General features: G+C 43.4%; 1 protein-coding gene across 8 annotated transcripts in view; it reads left to right on the top strand.

Moving 5' to 3' along the window:
- Positions 1-15,843, top strand: part of LOC126200108 (protein-tyrosine sulfotransferase-like) — a 971,294-nt gene that overhangs the window by 612,254 nt on the left and 343,197 nt on the right. The window lies entirely within an intron of this gene.

Below are 15,843 nucleotides of genomic sequence, written 5' to 3'. Positions count from 1 at the left end.
TGCTTTCATTCTCTGATGAATCTTCTTTGGGGTGACACCTTCTGCTGTCAAGAATTCAATGACTGCACGTTGCTTAAATCGCATTGTCCGACTGTCTGCGCACAGTTTCATACTTTACACTGTAACAACAACCGTTCAATGCTAAGCTGTAGAGCTGTGGCTACGGAACAACCTGCCGCATACCAATGCTGCCAACTGTTGAAGAGTTATGAAGGTATAGGCATTACTTTTCAGTCAACCCTCGTACATGCCGACGTCACAAGGAGAAAATGAAGAGGTAGAGAAAGTACATCAGGATACTGAACGAGTAATTCAGTATGTAAAGGGAGATGAGAATATATTAATCATGGCTGACTGGAACGTGGATGTACGGGAAGGAATAGAAGAGGAGCTACAAAAGGATGTGGGCATGGTAGTAGGAGTGAGGGAGGAGAAAGATTGAGTTCTGCAATTCTAGTAAAATCACAAGGGAAGGAGGTATGGTTGGGAAAGACAGGAACACATCAGTAGCAGAGGAGGAGGAGGTATGCTTGGGAATGACAGGAAAACGTCAATAGAAGTCGCTATGGAATGAATTAAGTAGAAAGTGCAGGGAATCCAAGACGAAAGGGCTGCAGCAAAAGTGTGAAGGAACCGAATACGAAATAGTTGTCGGAAGGGCTGAGCCAGCATATAGAAAATTCTAAACAGCTCCCGGTGAAATGCAAGGGCGACAATGTTAAGAGTGCAATAGGAATTCTACTCGTAAATGTAGAAGAGAGGGCGAATTGGTGGAAAGAGTGCATTGAGAGGATTTCTACGAGGTGTACGTCTTGTCTCATAACGTTACAGAACAAGAAATGGGAGTCGATAGGTAAAAAATAGGGGATCCAGTATTAGAATCAGAGTTTAACTGAGATTTGTAAGACTTGCAATCAAATCAGGCAGAAAAAATAGATAACATTCCTCCCGAATTTCTAATATCATTGAAGGAAGTGGCAGCCAAACGAGTATTCAAGATGGTGTGTAGAGCGTACGAGACTGGTAACGTACCATCAGACGTTCGGAAAAAAAGTATTTTCCACACAGTTCCAGAGACAAAAAGACATACGTGCGAGAACTATCACACAATCAGCTTAACAGCTCACTTCTTCAACCTAAGGACAAGAATAATATACAGAAGAATGAAAGAGAAAACTGAGGATGTGTTAGATGACAATCAGTTTGGCTTTAGGAAAGGTCAGGATGCCAAAGAGGTAGTTCTGAATTTGCGATTGATAACGGAAGCAAGACTAAAGAAAAATAAAGACGTTTATAGGATTTGTTGACAATGTGAAATGATGCAAGATGTTCGAAATTCAGAGAAAAATTAGGGTAAGGTATAGTGAGAGACGGGTAATATTCAGTATGTATAAGAACAAAGAGGGAACAATAAGAGTGGAAGACCAAGAACGAAATGCTCGGATTAAAAAGGACGTAAAACAGAGATGTGGCCTTTAACTCCTACTGTTCAATCCGTACATCGAAAACACAATGACGGAAATAAAATAAGGTTCAAGAGTGGGACTGAAATTCAGAGTTGTCCAATCTCTTTTAACTTATCACATCTTCACAGTTTTATGTTCTGTTCTTACAACTGCAACGACTGACAAACTACACTTTGTAGCACTAGGTCTGAAGAAAATCTGCTAGTCAACTTGAAACCGGTCATCATTAATGGAAAAATAGTGTGTTCCAGAAGGCATTTTTCATTCCGTACATCTAATAGAGCCTAGTATTCTGTTTTCCTCTCATCCCCTGTCCCCCTGTTTCGTAATCTGTTTCTTCCCGCCTTAACTCTTCCCCTTGCTTCACCATCTTTTGAGTTACCAGTACGTGTTTTTTTTCTTATTGTTGATCCACATCTTACGTCTTCCCTTCTGTTTCATTGGCCTCTTTCTCTCGGTCGCACACTCATGCCCCGTTTTCTTCTTTCCATGTCCTCTCCTTCCCCCCTTGCAAGGGTGGAGGGCGATTCAATTTGCCTTTTTTGCGTACGAAATGCATTCTACAACACCCTTTGTCCCTTTCACTTCAATGGTACACATTGCGATATTCGGATCTATCTTACAACCTCGGTCATTTTGATGTGTTTGAAGGAAATTTCTTTGGTGTTCACGCCATTAAAACTAATTAGGTAGTTTCTCTGCATTACTTGCCTTGGTTTGTTAGCAGAAACTTTTTCCTAGAGGTTAGGCCCATTAAAACAGTATCCATCTCAGTCTTACGTTTCGCAGAAATACTGTGTGGAACCTATTTGTTGCTATATTTATTACCTAATTGCTCTCCTGCTTCAGACAGTAATTTCGCGATACAACTTCTTTCACTCTCATGAACAACAGCAAATACTTTTTCTGCTGCAAAAGCGGGTGGTCTGGTTTGCCACCGAGGCGACCGCTAATTGGTCTCCCAGCCAGTGTGTGCTCTGGTTAGTCGGAAAGAACTTCTGTTAGCTGTCTTTGCTCCAGAAGCGGCACTTACTTTGTGATTGCATAGGGCCATTGATTTTAGCCAAGTTTTACCTAATCGTTTGATGGTTTCGGAAGTGAATATACGGCTTCCATTTTAAGACTATAATTGCACTGAAGAGGGTCTTTGCACGTTTAATTGTGTCAAACATTCTGTGTGGACGTTGAATTAGTTTAGTGGAAGAGTGTTTGAAGTCACATTGCGAGAGATAATATAGGGTTAACAGTCATCATTGCTTTCTCCGAGTTTACTGTTTCTGTGCTGTTAATACATTTAACTAATTCTTATACTGAAAAGCCGAGGATTGATATTGCAGTTTCGTAACTTCCTGTTTGTGTCGTTTGGAAGATAGGGAGAAAGCTGAAATTTTGCAGCATACGGCTTGTTGAGTGTGACGGTGGCCGACAAAGAACGAAGAAACGAAGAGAGCTTCGGTAACAACATACTGTCTACACGCGCTGACCGGGGCGAGTCCTTTTGAATTGCAGTGTGTACAGAGAGCAGTGGAGAGGCGGATGCTGGGTACCAGCCGCAAGAGCAAGATCGGGAAGAGGTTCAAAAATGGCTCTGAGCACTATGGGACTTAACATCTGAGGTCATCAGTCCCCTAGAACTTAGAACTACTTAAACCTAACTAACCTAAGGACATCACACACATCCATGCCCGAGGCAGGATTCCAACCTGCGCCTAGAACCGCACGACCACACCGGCCGGCTTCGGGAAGAGGCCTTCAGAACAAAAAACATAACATCCTTGAGAGAGTTCCCTGAGTGACAGTGGTCTGGTAACAGCGGGGCAAGCCCCTAACACATGGAGCCCAAATATTGTTCTGTGGACATCGTGGGGGCACAAAACTAATGTTGGAATACCAAGCAGAGACGATTCGATGAAATCAGGGGATCAGTGGAACATGAACATGATGGTATTGAACTGAGTGAAATGGAACCTAGAAGAACTCTCATTCAGCAGAGGGTAGAAAATGGGTAAAGAAGGAGTAGTCTTGTGGCAGTTGCCGGCCGCGGTGGTCTCGCGGTTCTAGGCGCGCAGTCCGGAGCCGTGCGACTGCTACGGTCGCAGGTTCGAATCCTGCCTCGGGCATGGATGTGTGTGATGTCCTTAGGTTAGTTAGGTTTAAGTAGTTCTAAGTTCTAGGGGACTGATGACCACAGCAGTTGAGTCCCATAGTGCTCAGAGCCATTTGAACCATTTTTTTGTGGCAGTTGTGACAATGGGATGTTAAATTAAATCTTATCATTTTAATTTCTGGTTGACCAAGGGAGGTATCCGAGAAGTTTGCGATTTTGAAACGTAAAATTCTTTCAGTGAGAGACAAAGAATTTATGATTATTATTTTTCTTTACTATGGTTCCTTGATTTCCTATTATTGATCCATTTCGTTACACCTGGAAAGGGGTAGATTTCGGACCTGATCATATATGCAGAAAACGGTGCGTAAGGTAGCAGTTTGTCACTCTATCCGCCCACTTTGTTAGACCAGTCTCAAGCACGTGAGCTTGCACAGAATATGAAGTACTCTTTCCCTTGTGATGTTCCCGGCATTTACCAGATTACTGGTGCTCACTCATTGGCCCTCTAACACAGAACTAAAGATTTTGTAGAGCATCTTTTCAGTATTGATGTCCATGGAGCAATTTGTGCCGTGGATATCTCTCATACTCGTGTGACCACCACGAATTTAAATTAACCATGTAAAGAGGGAGAGTCTCCACGTTAATAGTTCAGCTCCTCTTCACTTCTCTGATAGTTTTACTTTGGATGTGCTCTCTGAAAATTCAACATTAAACCGAATTACAGCCGGCCGGGGTGGCGGAGCGTTTCTAGGCGCTACAGTCTGGAACCGCGAGACCACTACGGTCGCAGGTTCGAATCCTGCCTCGGGCATGGATGCGTGTGATGTCCTTAGGTTAGTTAGGTTTAAGTAGTTCTACGTTCTAGGGGATTGATGACCTCAGCAGTTGAGTCCCATAGTGGTCAGAGCCAAAAATCCAAGTTTGCTCGTGTCGGGGAGAGAGCTTGAGAGGCGAATATAGCATGGGAAGCTTAAGTGCCGTTCCCCACGCTCTCTCTCTCTCTCTCTCTCTCTCTCCCTCTCTCCCTCCCTCCCTCTCCCCCTCCCCCTCCCTCCCTCCCCCTGTGTGTGTGTGTGGGGGGGGGGGGCGGTCGGTCGGTCGGTCTAACTACAGCGCATGCTGAAAACTATGCCTCGGAATTTTTTTTTTTCCTTCTGTTTGCAACATCGGTTGAACTCTTACATGCCATGCGTATTACTCGGTTGACTACCCGCTTCTCTGACGTAAGCAGCAACCCTGTGCCCATAGAGGGCTCCGAACTGTAACGTGGAACATGACTGTGTGTAATGGAAATGTCGTGTGGCTAGGGCCTCCCGTCGGGTAGACCGTTCGCCTGGTGCAAGTCTTTCGAGTTGACGCCACTTTGGCGACTTGCGTGTCGATGGGGATGAAGTGATGATGGTAAGGACAACACAACACCTAGTCGCTGAGCGGAGAAAATCTCCGACCCAGCCGGGAATCGAACCCGGGCCGTTAGGTATGACATTCCTTTGCGCTGACTACTCAGCTACCAGGGACGGACGCTGTGTGTAATGTAACTATGTCGGTGTGCGAGCAGTGAGAATGTGTGGTGTTAACCCACGGACCTCATGGACTGGACGGTTTTTTCGGTTAGAGGGTCTCGGGAAAACACAAGAAGGGCTTCAGTCACAAAGGGTGCAGGCCGAACACAGGAAGAACGCAGATACTGGAACCATCGGTATAACAGCTGTAATTTGTCGTAGCTGTGATGGGAAAGTACCAGAGCTCCAAGCGCTAATAGAAAGCACTGATGCTTAAATCGTTATAGGCGCTGAAAGGTGGCTAAAGCCGGAGATAAGCACAGCCGAAAATTTTGCGAAGAACCTAATGGTTTTCCGAAAGGATAGGCTAAACACGGTTCGCGGAGGCGTGCTTGTTGCTGTTAGAAGTAGTTTTATCTTGTCGCGAAATTGAAGTAGATAGTTCCTATGAGCTAGTATAGGCAGAGGTCATCGTTGGCAATCGGAACAAAATAGTAATTGGATCCTTTTACCAACCTCCCAATTCAGATGTACAGTTGCTGATAGGTTCAAAGAAAACTTGAGTTTGATTTCAAACACGTACCCGACTCGTACTATTATAGTTCGTGGTGACTTTAATTTACTAAAATATGTATGAAATCTTATGGGACTTAACTGCTAAGGTCATCAGTCCCTAAACGTACAGCCGGCAGGGGTGGCCGAGCGGTTCTAGGCGCCACAGTCTGGAACCGCGCGACCTCTACGGTCGCAGGTTCGAATCCTGCCTCGGACATGGATGTGTGTGATGTCCTTAGGTTAGTTAGGTTTAAGTAGTTCTAAGTTCTAGGGGACTGATGACCTCAGACGTTGAGTCCCTTAGTGCACAGAGCCATTTGAGCCTAAGCTTACACACTACTTAACCTAAACTATCCTGTGGACACACACAAACACACACACACACCCATGCCCGAGGGAGGACTCGAACATCCTCCGGGACCAACCGCACAGTCCATGACAAAAGCGCCTTAGACCGTTCGGCTAATCCCGCGCGGCTGATTTAATTTACCCTCGATATGTTGGCGAAAATACACGTGTTATTCCGGAGGTAGGCATAAAACATCATCCGAAAGATCTGAATGTGGAAAGAATTTCATATGAAGGAAATCGTGGTCTCAGTGGAGTGTAGATGGTAGTTGAAGAATGTCGGCTGTCCTGCCAGTATGGAATGCTTTGAGCTAGCAAGTAGACATGGAATTGTTTTTAATTGATGATTTTTATGGGCGACTGTTGCAGTTTAGTGAAAGGAAACCTTGAGTGTAGATGTTTCTGAGACTGTGCTGTTGTGTCTTGCTTGTGACGTCTCGTGAACAGCGATACATGTGAGGAGCGGTGGCTTTTCTTTCCCATAGCGAGGCGCTGTTGCTGTACGATGCGGTTGCTCATTGGTTGTAGTTCGGCGTTGAGCTGTTAGGCAGGCTTGCTGTGGTGTGGCGTCTCTATCCACTATTAGATGTTGACATTTCGCGTTAGTCGACCGCTGTCATAGACACGTTTTTCGCTGTGGCGAAATGACAGTCATCCCGTCATCTGTCCAATACTGCCGCTGTGTTTGATTCCTTTGATTGTTGTTGTTGTGGTCTTCAGTCCAGAGACTACTTTGATGTAGCTCTCCATGCTACTCCATCCTGGCAAGCTTCTTCATCTCCCAGTATGTACTACAACCTACATCCTTCTGAATCTTTTTTGTGTATTCATCTCTTGGTCTCCCTCTACGATTTTTACCCTCCACGCTGCCCTCCAATACAAAATTGGTGATCCCTTGATGTCTCAGAACATGTCCTACCAACCGATCCCTTCTTCTAATCAAGTTGTGCCACAAATTCCGCCCGCATCTCGTGGTCGTGCGGTAGCGTTCTCGCTTCCCACGCCCGGGTTTCCGGGTTCGATTCCCGGCGGGGTCAGGGATTTTCTCTGCCTCGTGATGGCTGGGTGTTGTGTGATGTCCTTAGGTTACTTAGGTTTAAGTAGTTCTAAGTTCTAGGGGACTGATGACCATCGATGTTAAGTCCCATAGTGCTGAGAGCCATTTGAACCATTTTGAACCACAAATTCCTCTTCTCCCCAATTCTATTCAGTAACTCCTGATTAGTTATGTGATCTACCCATCTAATCTTCAGCATTCTCCTGTAGCACCACATTGCGAAAGCTTCTATTGTCTTCTTGTCTAAACTATTTATCATCCTTGTTTCAGTTCCATACATGGCTACACTCCATACAAATACTTTCAGAAAAGACTTCCTGACACTTAAATCTATACTCGATGTTAACAAATTTCTCTTCTTCAGAAACGCTTTCTTGCCATTGCCAGTCTACATTTTATATCCTCTCTACTCTACCGTCATCAGTTATTTTGTTCCCCAAATAGCAAAACTCCTTTACTACTTTAAGTGTCTCATATCCTAATCTAATTCCCTCAGCAAAACCTGACTTAATTCGACTACATTCCATTATCCTCGTTTTGCTTTTGTTGATGTTCATCTTATATCCTCCTTTCAAGACACTGTCCCATCCCGTTCAACTGCTCTTCCAAGTCCTTTGCTATCGCTGACAGAATTACAATGTCATCGGCGAACCTCAAAGTTTCTATTTCCTTTAATACCTACATCGAATTTTTCTTTTGTTTCCTTTACTGCTTGCTCAATATACAGATTAAATAACATCGGGGACAGGCTACAACCCTGTCCCACTCCCTTCCCAACCGCTGCTTCCCTTCCATGCCCCTCGACTCTTATAACTGCCATCTGGTTTCTGTACAAATTGTAAATAGCCTTTCCGTCCCTGTATTTTACCCCTGCCACCTTCAGAATTTGAAAGAGAGTATTCCAGTGAACATTGTAAAAAGCTTTCTCTAAGTCTGCAAATGCTAGAAACGTAGGTTTACCTTTCCTTAATCTATTTTCTAAGATAAGCCGTAGGGTCAGTATTGCCTCATGTGTTCCAATATTTCTACGGAAGCCAAACTGATCTTCCCCGAGGTCGGCTTCAACCAGTTTTTCCATTCGTCTGTAAAGAATTCGCGTTAGTATTTTGCAGCTGTGACTTATTAAACTGATAGTTCGGTAATTTTCACAGCTGTCAACACCTGCTTTCTTTGCGATTGGAATTATTATATTCTTCTTCAAGATTAGAGTACTAAATAAATAACTATTGAAAGAAATCCACACGAGAAGAACCTACGTAAATTACAAAACAGTGCACTACACTGCTAAACGGAAAGCTGATTATTAGTCACCCCATATGGTAGCTATAGCGTTATTCCGTGACAGGTCATTCCCTCCCAGCGAGGGACTTTTTGAGGACACGGTAGAAGCGACGTCCGCTCGCTGAAAGCACGCATTCGCCGCCGGAAGCTGTTCCGAGTTGCGTGCTGCTGCTGCTGCTGCCGCGGGCTGGAATTCCCGCGGCCCACAACGGACGCAGCTTTTGACAGCCTAATTACCGCCCTTCGTACTCGCATGTCTGGAGGCACGGTGTACAGTACCACCTCCACCGCAGGATGGCCCAAAGAAAACTGCCACGGAAAATAGTTCATGCACCTTAAGACAGGCTACCCAAATCACCTGATCTGCCACTGGGTGTGGACGGTGTAAGTTAGGTTGCCTATTTTAAGGTGCATGAAATATTTTCCGTGCCAGTTTTGTTTTACCACTGTCTATGCTTAAGACGGCAGCCCTCTTTAACCCTTTCGTGAGCCGTGGGAAACATGCTTCCCACTACAATGAACTCGCTCCTAGTCCCGTGGATTCATAGTTCCCACCTCTGTACGGTGCTACCACCTAGTGAACAGTATAGGGTACTACTTCCAGTCCGAAGTTCCCGCCGTTTATGCTGTACCTTCGCGCAGAGGCATTGTATAGCTTGAGTGTTGCTCTGTAGAGGAGCCTTTCAGCGCAGTTTGCGTGACATTTTGTGATTTTTTTCTCAAAGCTATAGTATAAGGTAAATACTTTTGATTCACCCAAATTTATGAAGGAAAACGTAAAATTGGAACGAGGAGAATTCCAGTTTGAAACAAAAGGTGCCATTTCTGCATTAAAATGGATGGATAACCGTCCAGTCACTTTCCTGTCCTCAATCCATGACCCCCACAGTGAAAAGCAAAAAGAACAATGGTACTAGTACAGAGATTTCTTGTCCTGAAGTTGTGGCAGAATACAACAAAGTAATGGGTGGTGTCGATAAGTTTGATCAATTACGAGAAGGGTATGCTATTGTCAGACGTTCTGCAAAATGGTGACACAGAATATTTTATTTCCTGGTGGACGTTGCTGCAGTGAACAGTTTTATCCTCTGGAAAATAAGTAAAAGAGAAAGTGGACAGCATGATCAGCTCACATACAGGATCCATCTAGCCAGACAATTGATCGCTGGCTTCTCATCCCAAAAAAGGCGTGGACAAAAACCTGTCTTTCTGGCAAAAAGGGATAAAGTACCTGAAGATTTTCGTCATGTGGCTGTAGGGGAGCATCAACCCATTTTAGGAGAAACCTGCTGGACGTGCCGTCATTGCAGTACCAAAGATGCGGAAAAGAGCACTCACTGTGTTTGTACATATTGTCAAATACCACTTTGTAAAGATCCATGTTTCAGAAAATTTCATGGCAAGTAATTGTGAACGATCGTTGTAACAAGAGAAGTAAATTTATCAAATAAATATGACATATATTGAAAAGTTGTTTTTCTCATGTAACTCCAAGGAAGGGCAGTGGGAAGAATACTTCCCACCTTGTTATGTGACCTCACTTTCACAGTTGGAGCAAATTTGATATTCTGTATGATAAATATACATATCTGTTAACTACTATCTGCTCTCCATTCATTAAAAAAAAACTGCTCAATAATTTTGCCCACGAAAGGGTTAAACGCTTTAAAAATAGGTGAGTTTCGTAATTTTTTTTCCAAATAAAATAAAATGTAATGCCCAATCTGATGGTATACGAGAGCAATTCGGAAAGTAAGGCCAGACCTGTTGCGAAATTGAAACCACTGTGAAAATAAAAAGAAATGTTTTATTTGCAACAGTCAGCTACGCCTTCGCGCTACTTCTCTACGTTGTCGCCACTCCGCCTTAGACATTTGTCATGGCGTTGCGCCTCGTCATAGAAAGCCACCTGTGCTTTCCGCCAATTCTCTACGCTGGTCTGCAGCTCGTTGTCTGTCAGTCAGTGGTTCATGTGAGCAGAGATGAAACTCAACGGCAGCCAATAACGGGTTTTATTGTGAGTGATCAAAGGCTTCCCACCGAAAACGCTACAGGGGCTTCCTCATTGCCCTAGCAGAGTGCGGCCGAGAAGAAGGAAACGCAAGACATTTACGTTATATGGGCTGCGTGACATCAGGTGAAATCTCTTACCTAGCCCTCGTACTTGGCGGGAGACGCTATTTATGTAGGCAACTTTACATGCTCACTGTGCGCTCAGAACTGAAAAGAGCGACGTGACACTGAGCAACACATGCTGCAAACCTTCGTCGGATTTTCACAGTGGTTTCCATTTCGCGCCTGAACGGACCTTGTTTGTATTGTATTGTATGTTAATCGGGGGCCAGAAACGACGGAGAGGCTCCGTCCCCGCCGCAGCCGCAGTGGTCCAATACCCCATGACGACTACACAGTCCACTTCACCCCTCCGCAGCCCCACACCGAACCCGGGGTGGACCTCCCAGTGGACCCTCCAGGGAACGTCTCACACCAGACGAGTGTAACCCCTATGTTTGCGTGGTAGAGTAATGGTGGTGTACGCGTACGTGGAGAACTTGTTCGCGCAGCAATCGCCGACATAGTGTAGCTGAGGCGGAATAAGGGGAACCAGCCCGGATGCGCCGAAGCAGATGGAAAACCGCCTAAAAACAATCCACAGACTGGCTGGCTCACCGGACCTCGACACAAATTGTAGCGTTGCTCTTGGGGGGGGGGGGGGGGCAAAAAGAAAAAAGAATTGTTATTTTATATTTTAAAAAAATGTCGAAAAATGAATGTTTTGGTGGGCCACTTGGCAACAGAATCAGGGACTGATTACACTATTATAATAACATACGTTGAGCATTAAATACCTGAATGAGAGAAACATTATCATTTCTGTGCATTTTTATATTCGCGATGTAGTCATACCCGGATCAACACTAAGGGACCAAAAGATTTATGGACTTTAAAAGAAATGCAACACTACACAATTAAAAAAAATTGGCTCAGAAATAATAGGAAAACGATAATGTTCCTCCTGCCCCATGCTGCGTTCGGCCCATCAGCGTGATCGTAATTTGTGGTCATGAACTAACACAAATTAATTATCAATTGATTGAATGAGGAGATGGAAATAATCAAGGTTAATTTACTAAAATAAGCACACTTACATGTAACACACTTTTTTTTTAATGCTACGTACCTTTTCATATTAAATTACAATAGATGACCATAGTGGTTAAATACTTTATACATAACAGTCAAAATGTCCTCTTGATGCTGTCTGTTCGTAATCAGTCACAAGAAACTACATGCTTTCTGATTGAAAAAAATAACATTTAGCATTTTCACTCAATATTTTCACATAGAATATAAATTACAGTTGCGGAACGCAGCAAGTCCGCGTCCGCCTCTCATGGAATACAAACAGTAAAAGGTGAGGCGCCAAAAGCCTCATTTGTCTTGAAACAACAGAATTCTTTTTTATACCATTAATCGATACATGTACATAGCGATTTACAGGCACCGCGCAAGAACGGCAAAGATAAAGAATAATAGATTCTGTCGCTGCTATGCGATGGTTCATCTCTTTTACTTTACAATTGTTCGATAACTTTAGGCCATCAGGCGTTTACTATTGTGCGTATATTAATGTTTGTGAGGCGAAAATTACTAATATTACAAAATCCGCCGGGCGGAATCGTGCAGGGGACCAGGCGCTCCTTCCCAATCCGGAAAGCCGTGCGGTAGACCGCACCGCTCACTGGGCGGGCTGAGCGGATCTTACTTTCCGAATAGTTCTCCTAGCTTTATTTCATGCACTGTCGTCATTAAGAAAGCAGTTTTGTCCACATCGGACGCACTCTGTAGTCGCTGCACCAGTTGGAAGGACTCCTTCCTGCCGGAACATTGGTCGTCGGCATAAATTCCTGAAACTCTCCTGTTGCATCTGTAACAAAATGATTTTATCTGTCATTTTCAATATACTTTCAATCAAAATATGTAGGAAATTTGAAAAACCTTAAGTTTTGACAAAATAGTGGAGTGTTCAAACAAGAGTCATTTTCTTCGTCCACGAAACCGGGACGAAAGGGTGCACCGAAGATAGACTTTTGAAGATAATACAAAACGGACATGTGTGCTGATAGAGAATTCAGTTTAGCATGCCGGCATCAAATTCGATTCAAACTAGTATGTACCGTTCTCATTTTATGTTTCGTGCCAATTTGAAAAATACGGTTTTGAGAAAAACTTGTTTGAATTTTTCGGTTACATTCTTCGTAGTTAAGTTAAACATACAGCAATCCCTCCATATCCAAAAGGAGCTCCTTCTCCATCTTGTTCGTGGTCATGGTGGTCCTGCGAGCCTCTTTGGTAGCTGCTGCCATCCGCTGCTTTTCTCGTTCGATATGTTTTTCGTCCGCTTTTGTGCGGGAGTTGTAACACGCTGGTCCGATCTCAAGTTCGGGCACGTACGTGATTTCCATAATGCCTGTTACACCATCGATGAAATTACGTGCTGCCATAATAGTCGCGATGTCGACTATTTTTTCCCCCCCTCTGTGAATTGTTTTCGGAGACACTTTTTCACAAATTGCCATGTAACGCGATAACGAAGTTTGTGGAGCACTTGGGATGAATACTACAACAAAGTAGATATTCCAGAAACTATTTAAGCAAAAAAAAATCGAATTTTGAAATTTTCAAATCAGGACTCCCCCTCAAGTCTTCATTCCGCAAGACTGTTTTCATATGGCTCTTCACGCTATTCTGTCATGTGCAGGCCTCTTCATCTTTGCATAACTACTTCTCTCTACATCCATTTTAACCTGATTTCTGTATTGTAGCCTTGATCTTACTTCATTACAATCCTCCTTCCCACCCCCACCCCTCAAAATAGAACATTGACATGGTTTCTGTCGTCACCAAATTAACTACTTCTTTATGCATTAAGACATCTGCCTAACCATTATTTTAGTCAAGATGTATGACAAAGCGCGTTTTTTCACGATTTTAGTTTCTCTTAATTTGTTACCTGAGATACCCATGTAATCTTTGGCACTCTCTTGTAACGTAACACTTCAAATACTTCTAGTATCTTCTCGTCTGTACTGTTAAATCCCATGTTTCAATTCTATATAAGATATAACACTATGATATGATCTTTAATTTTTACCAGACGCTACACCTAGAGACTCTGAAGATCTGAAATATGTTCTTTCTGCACGTGAATTGTTGCACGTGTAGTTCTAGACCCTTGGGCATTGTGACCTTGATTGTAATCATGTGCCACACATTACGGAGAATTTTATCTCATGAGTAGAACAGAATAATTGTATTTTACTGAGAATAACAAAATGAAACATTTAAGAGTGTCCTGCAATGCTGCAATCAGTGAAATTTGTATATTTTTGTGTAATTTTGATTGGAACTACTTTTTGCGTTACAACTGGCGCAAGCAGCGTGTTTTACAGGGGACCACGCAAATGCTGGCCCTGGACATTCCGTTGGGAGCAGTCCTGGTAGCTATAACGTATAATTTTTGTCATAACAGTGATTTTCGTTTCACCCGACTAGCCGAGTAAACTACATGAATTAACGCGATTACTGGCACCGAACTTTAGATCATATTTTAGGCAATTTGAATTTCAGACAATGAACCAAAACTTTTTTCCTTTTATATGTAAATTTAATAATAACTTGTGCTACACATTTATAAGGTTTACATTACAAATATTGTTTTGCTATTCCAGAATGAATTTTTTCACTGTGCAGTAGACTGTCCGGTGATGTGAAACTTCCTGGCAGATTATAGCCCTATGGCGGATCGAGACTCGAACTCGGGACTAATGCCTTCCGCGGGCAAGTTGTGTATCGGCTGTGCTACCCAAGCCGTCCTCACTGCTGTACTTTCGCCAGTATCTCATCTTCGGCCTTCCAGGTCGTGAGGCGTGTTTGGGTAGCTCAGTCGGTGGAGCACGTGCCCGCGAAAGGCGAAGGACCGAAGTTCGAGTCTCGATCTGGCACGCAGTTTTAATCTGCCAGGAAGTTTCGTGTTTTGCTATAGACTGTCTGCTGCCATTCATTTACTTCGATGCTCAAGCAGCAAGCTTGTCCGCCTCCATATCTTGAGTTGCCAGTGTGACTGCCATGTTGTTCGAATCGCCGTAACTGCCAGGAATTTTTCGCAGTTGGGAGGAACGGAGCAGGATGCACTCAGCTTCGAGAGGCCAATTGAGGAGATACTAGGACGAGAAGTAGCGCCACCACGATCTGAAAAACCAACAACGGCCGGGAGAGCGTTGTGGTGACCAGAAACCTTCCACATGACACCCAAATTACGTACTCCACTGACAGAGGATGACATGGCAGCCGGTCGGCACTCTATGGCCCACCAGAATCGAAACTAGGAACTGGAAATGGGAAAACTCCTCTGCTATACTTTTAGTGTCCCATTTGCTAATCTTATTTCCCAACATCAACTGAATCATTCCAGTAAACTCCATTACCCTTGTTTCACTTTTTAAGATACAGTGGATTCTGTTGAACAGCTCTTTCAAGGCCTTGGCCGTTTGTGACAACACTACAGTAATACCACCTAACCTAAAAGTTTTAATTTCATCTCACTGAACTTTTAATTCCTTACCAAATTGCTTTTTAGTCTCATTTACTGCTTGTTCAATGTACAGATTAAATAACGTGGGGAGTATTTTAAACCCGCGTCTTACTCCTTTCTCGCCTACTCCCTCCCTTTCAATTCTTTCGACTTCTGTAACAGTTGCTGTCGGTTTCTGTATCTAGGTAAAATTTTGCTCCCTGCATTTCATCCATGATAGGTTTAGAATTTCAAAAAGTATATTGCAATTAATTTTGACCAAACCTTATTTCTACTTGATATGAACGCCAGTTTGTCTCCCTTCGCTCTGTTTTGTGTGATAAATCGAAGACCGTCCTAGCCCTGCATATTTCCACCTTCCTCCAGAAACCAAACTGGTTTTTCCTCATTCGGTTTCTAGCAGTCGTTCGATTCTAATGTATACGATTCGTGTTGGTATTTTGCAACGATGCCTTAAAGAACTGAAGCCTGCATTCGTGGGTGCTGGGATAACTACGTTTTTTTTAAAAAACATTTGAGAATGTTTAGCTTGTCTCATATGTCCCGAACGCCAGATGGAACAGTTTTAACGTGTTTATTTCTCCCAATGATCTCGGAAATTCTGCAGGTGACTTACATTTAGGTGTCCGGTAGCTAACTAGTCCCGAACACACAAGTATATGAAGAAACTGACTGTGAAATTTGTGAAAGTAAAATTCTTTCATTATTATTATTATTATTATTATTGTTGTAATTATTATTATTAGTGTCAATTACTGCTATTTTAATAGTGTCTCTATATATAAAAGTCAGTTCAAAAAATGGTTCAAATGGCTCTGAGCACTATGGGACTCAACTGCTGAGGTCATTAGTCCCCTAGAACTTAGAACTAGTTAAACCTAACTAACCTAAGGACATCACAAACATCCATGCCCGAGGCAGGATTC

The sequence above is a fragment of the Schistocerca nitens genome, chromosome 1 (genome assembly GCF_023898315.1).
Source record: "Schistocerca nitens isolate TAMUIC-IGC-003100 chromosome 1, iqSchNite1.1, whole genome shotgun sequence".
NCBI classification, from domain to species: domain Eukaryota; kingdom Metazoa; phylum Arthropoda; class Insecta; order Orthoptera; family Acrididae; genus Schistocerca; species Schistocerca nitens.
Note: the sequence above shows the minus strand (reverse complement) of the source record. Positions and strands in the feature narration are given on the sequence as shown.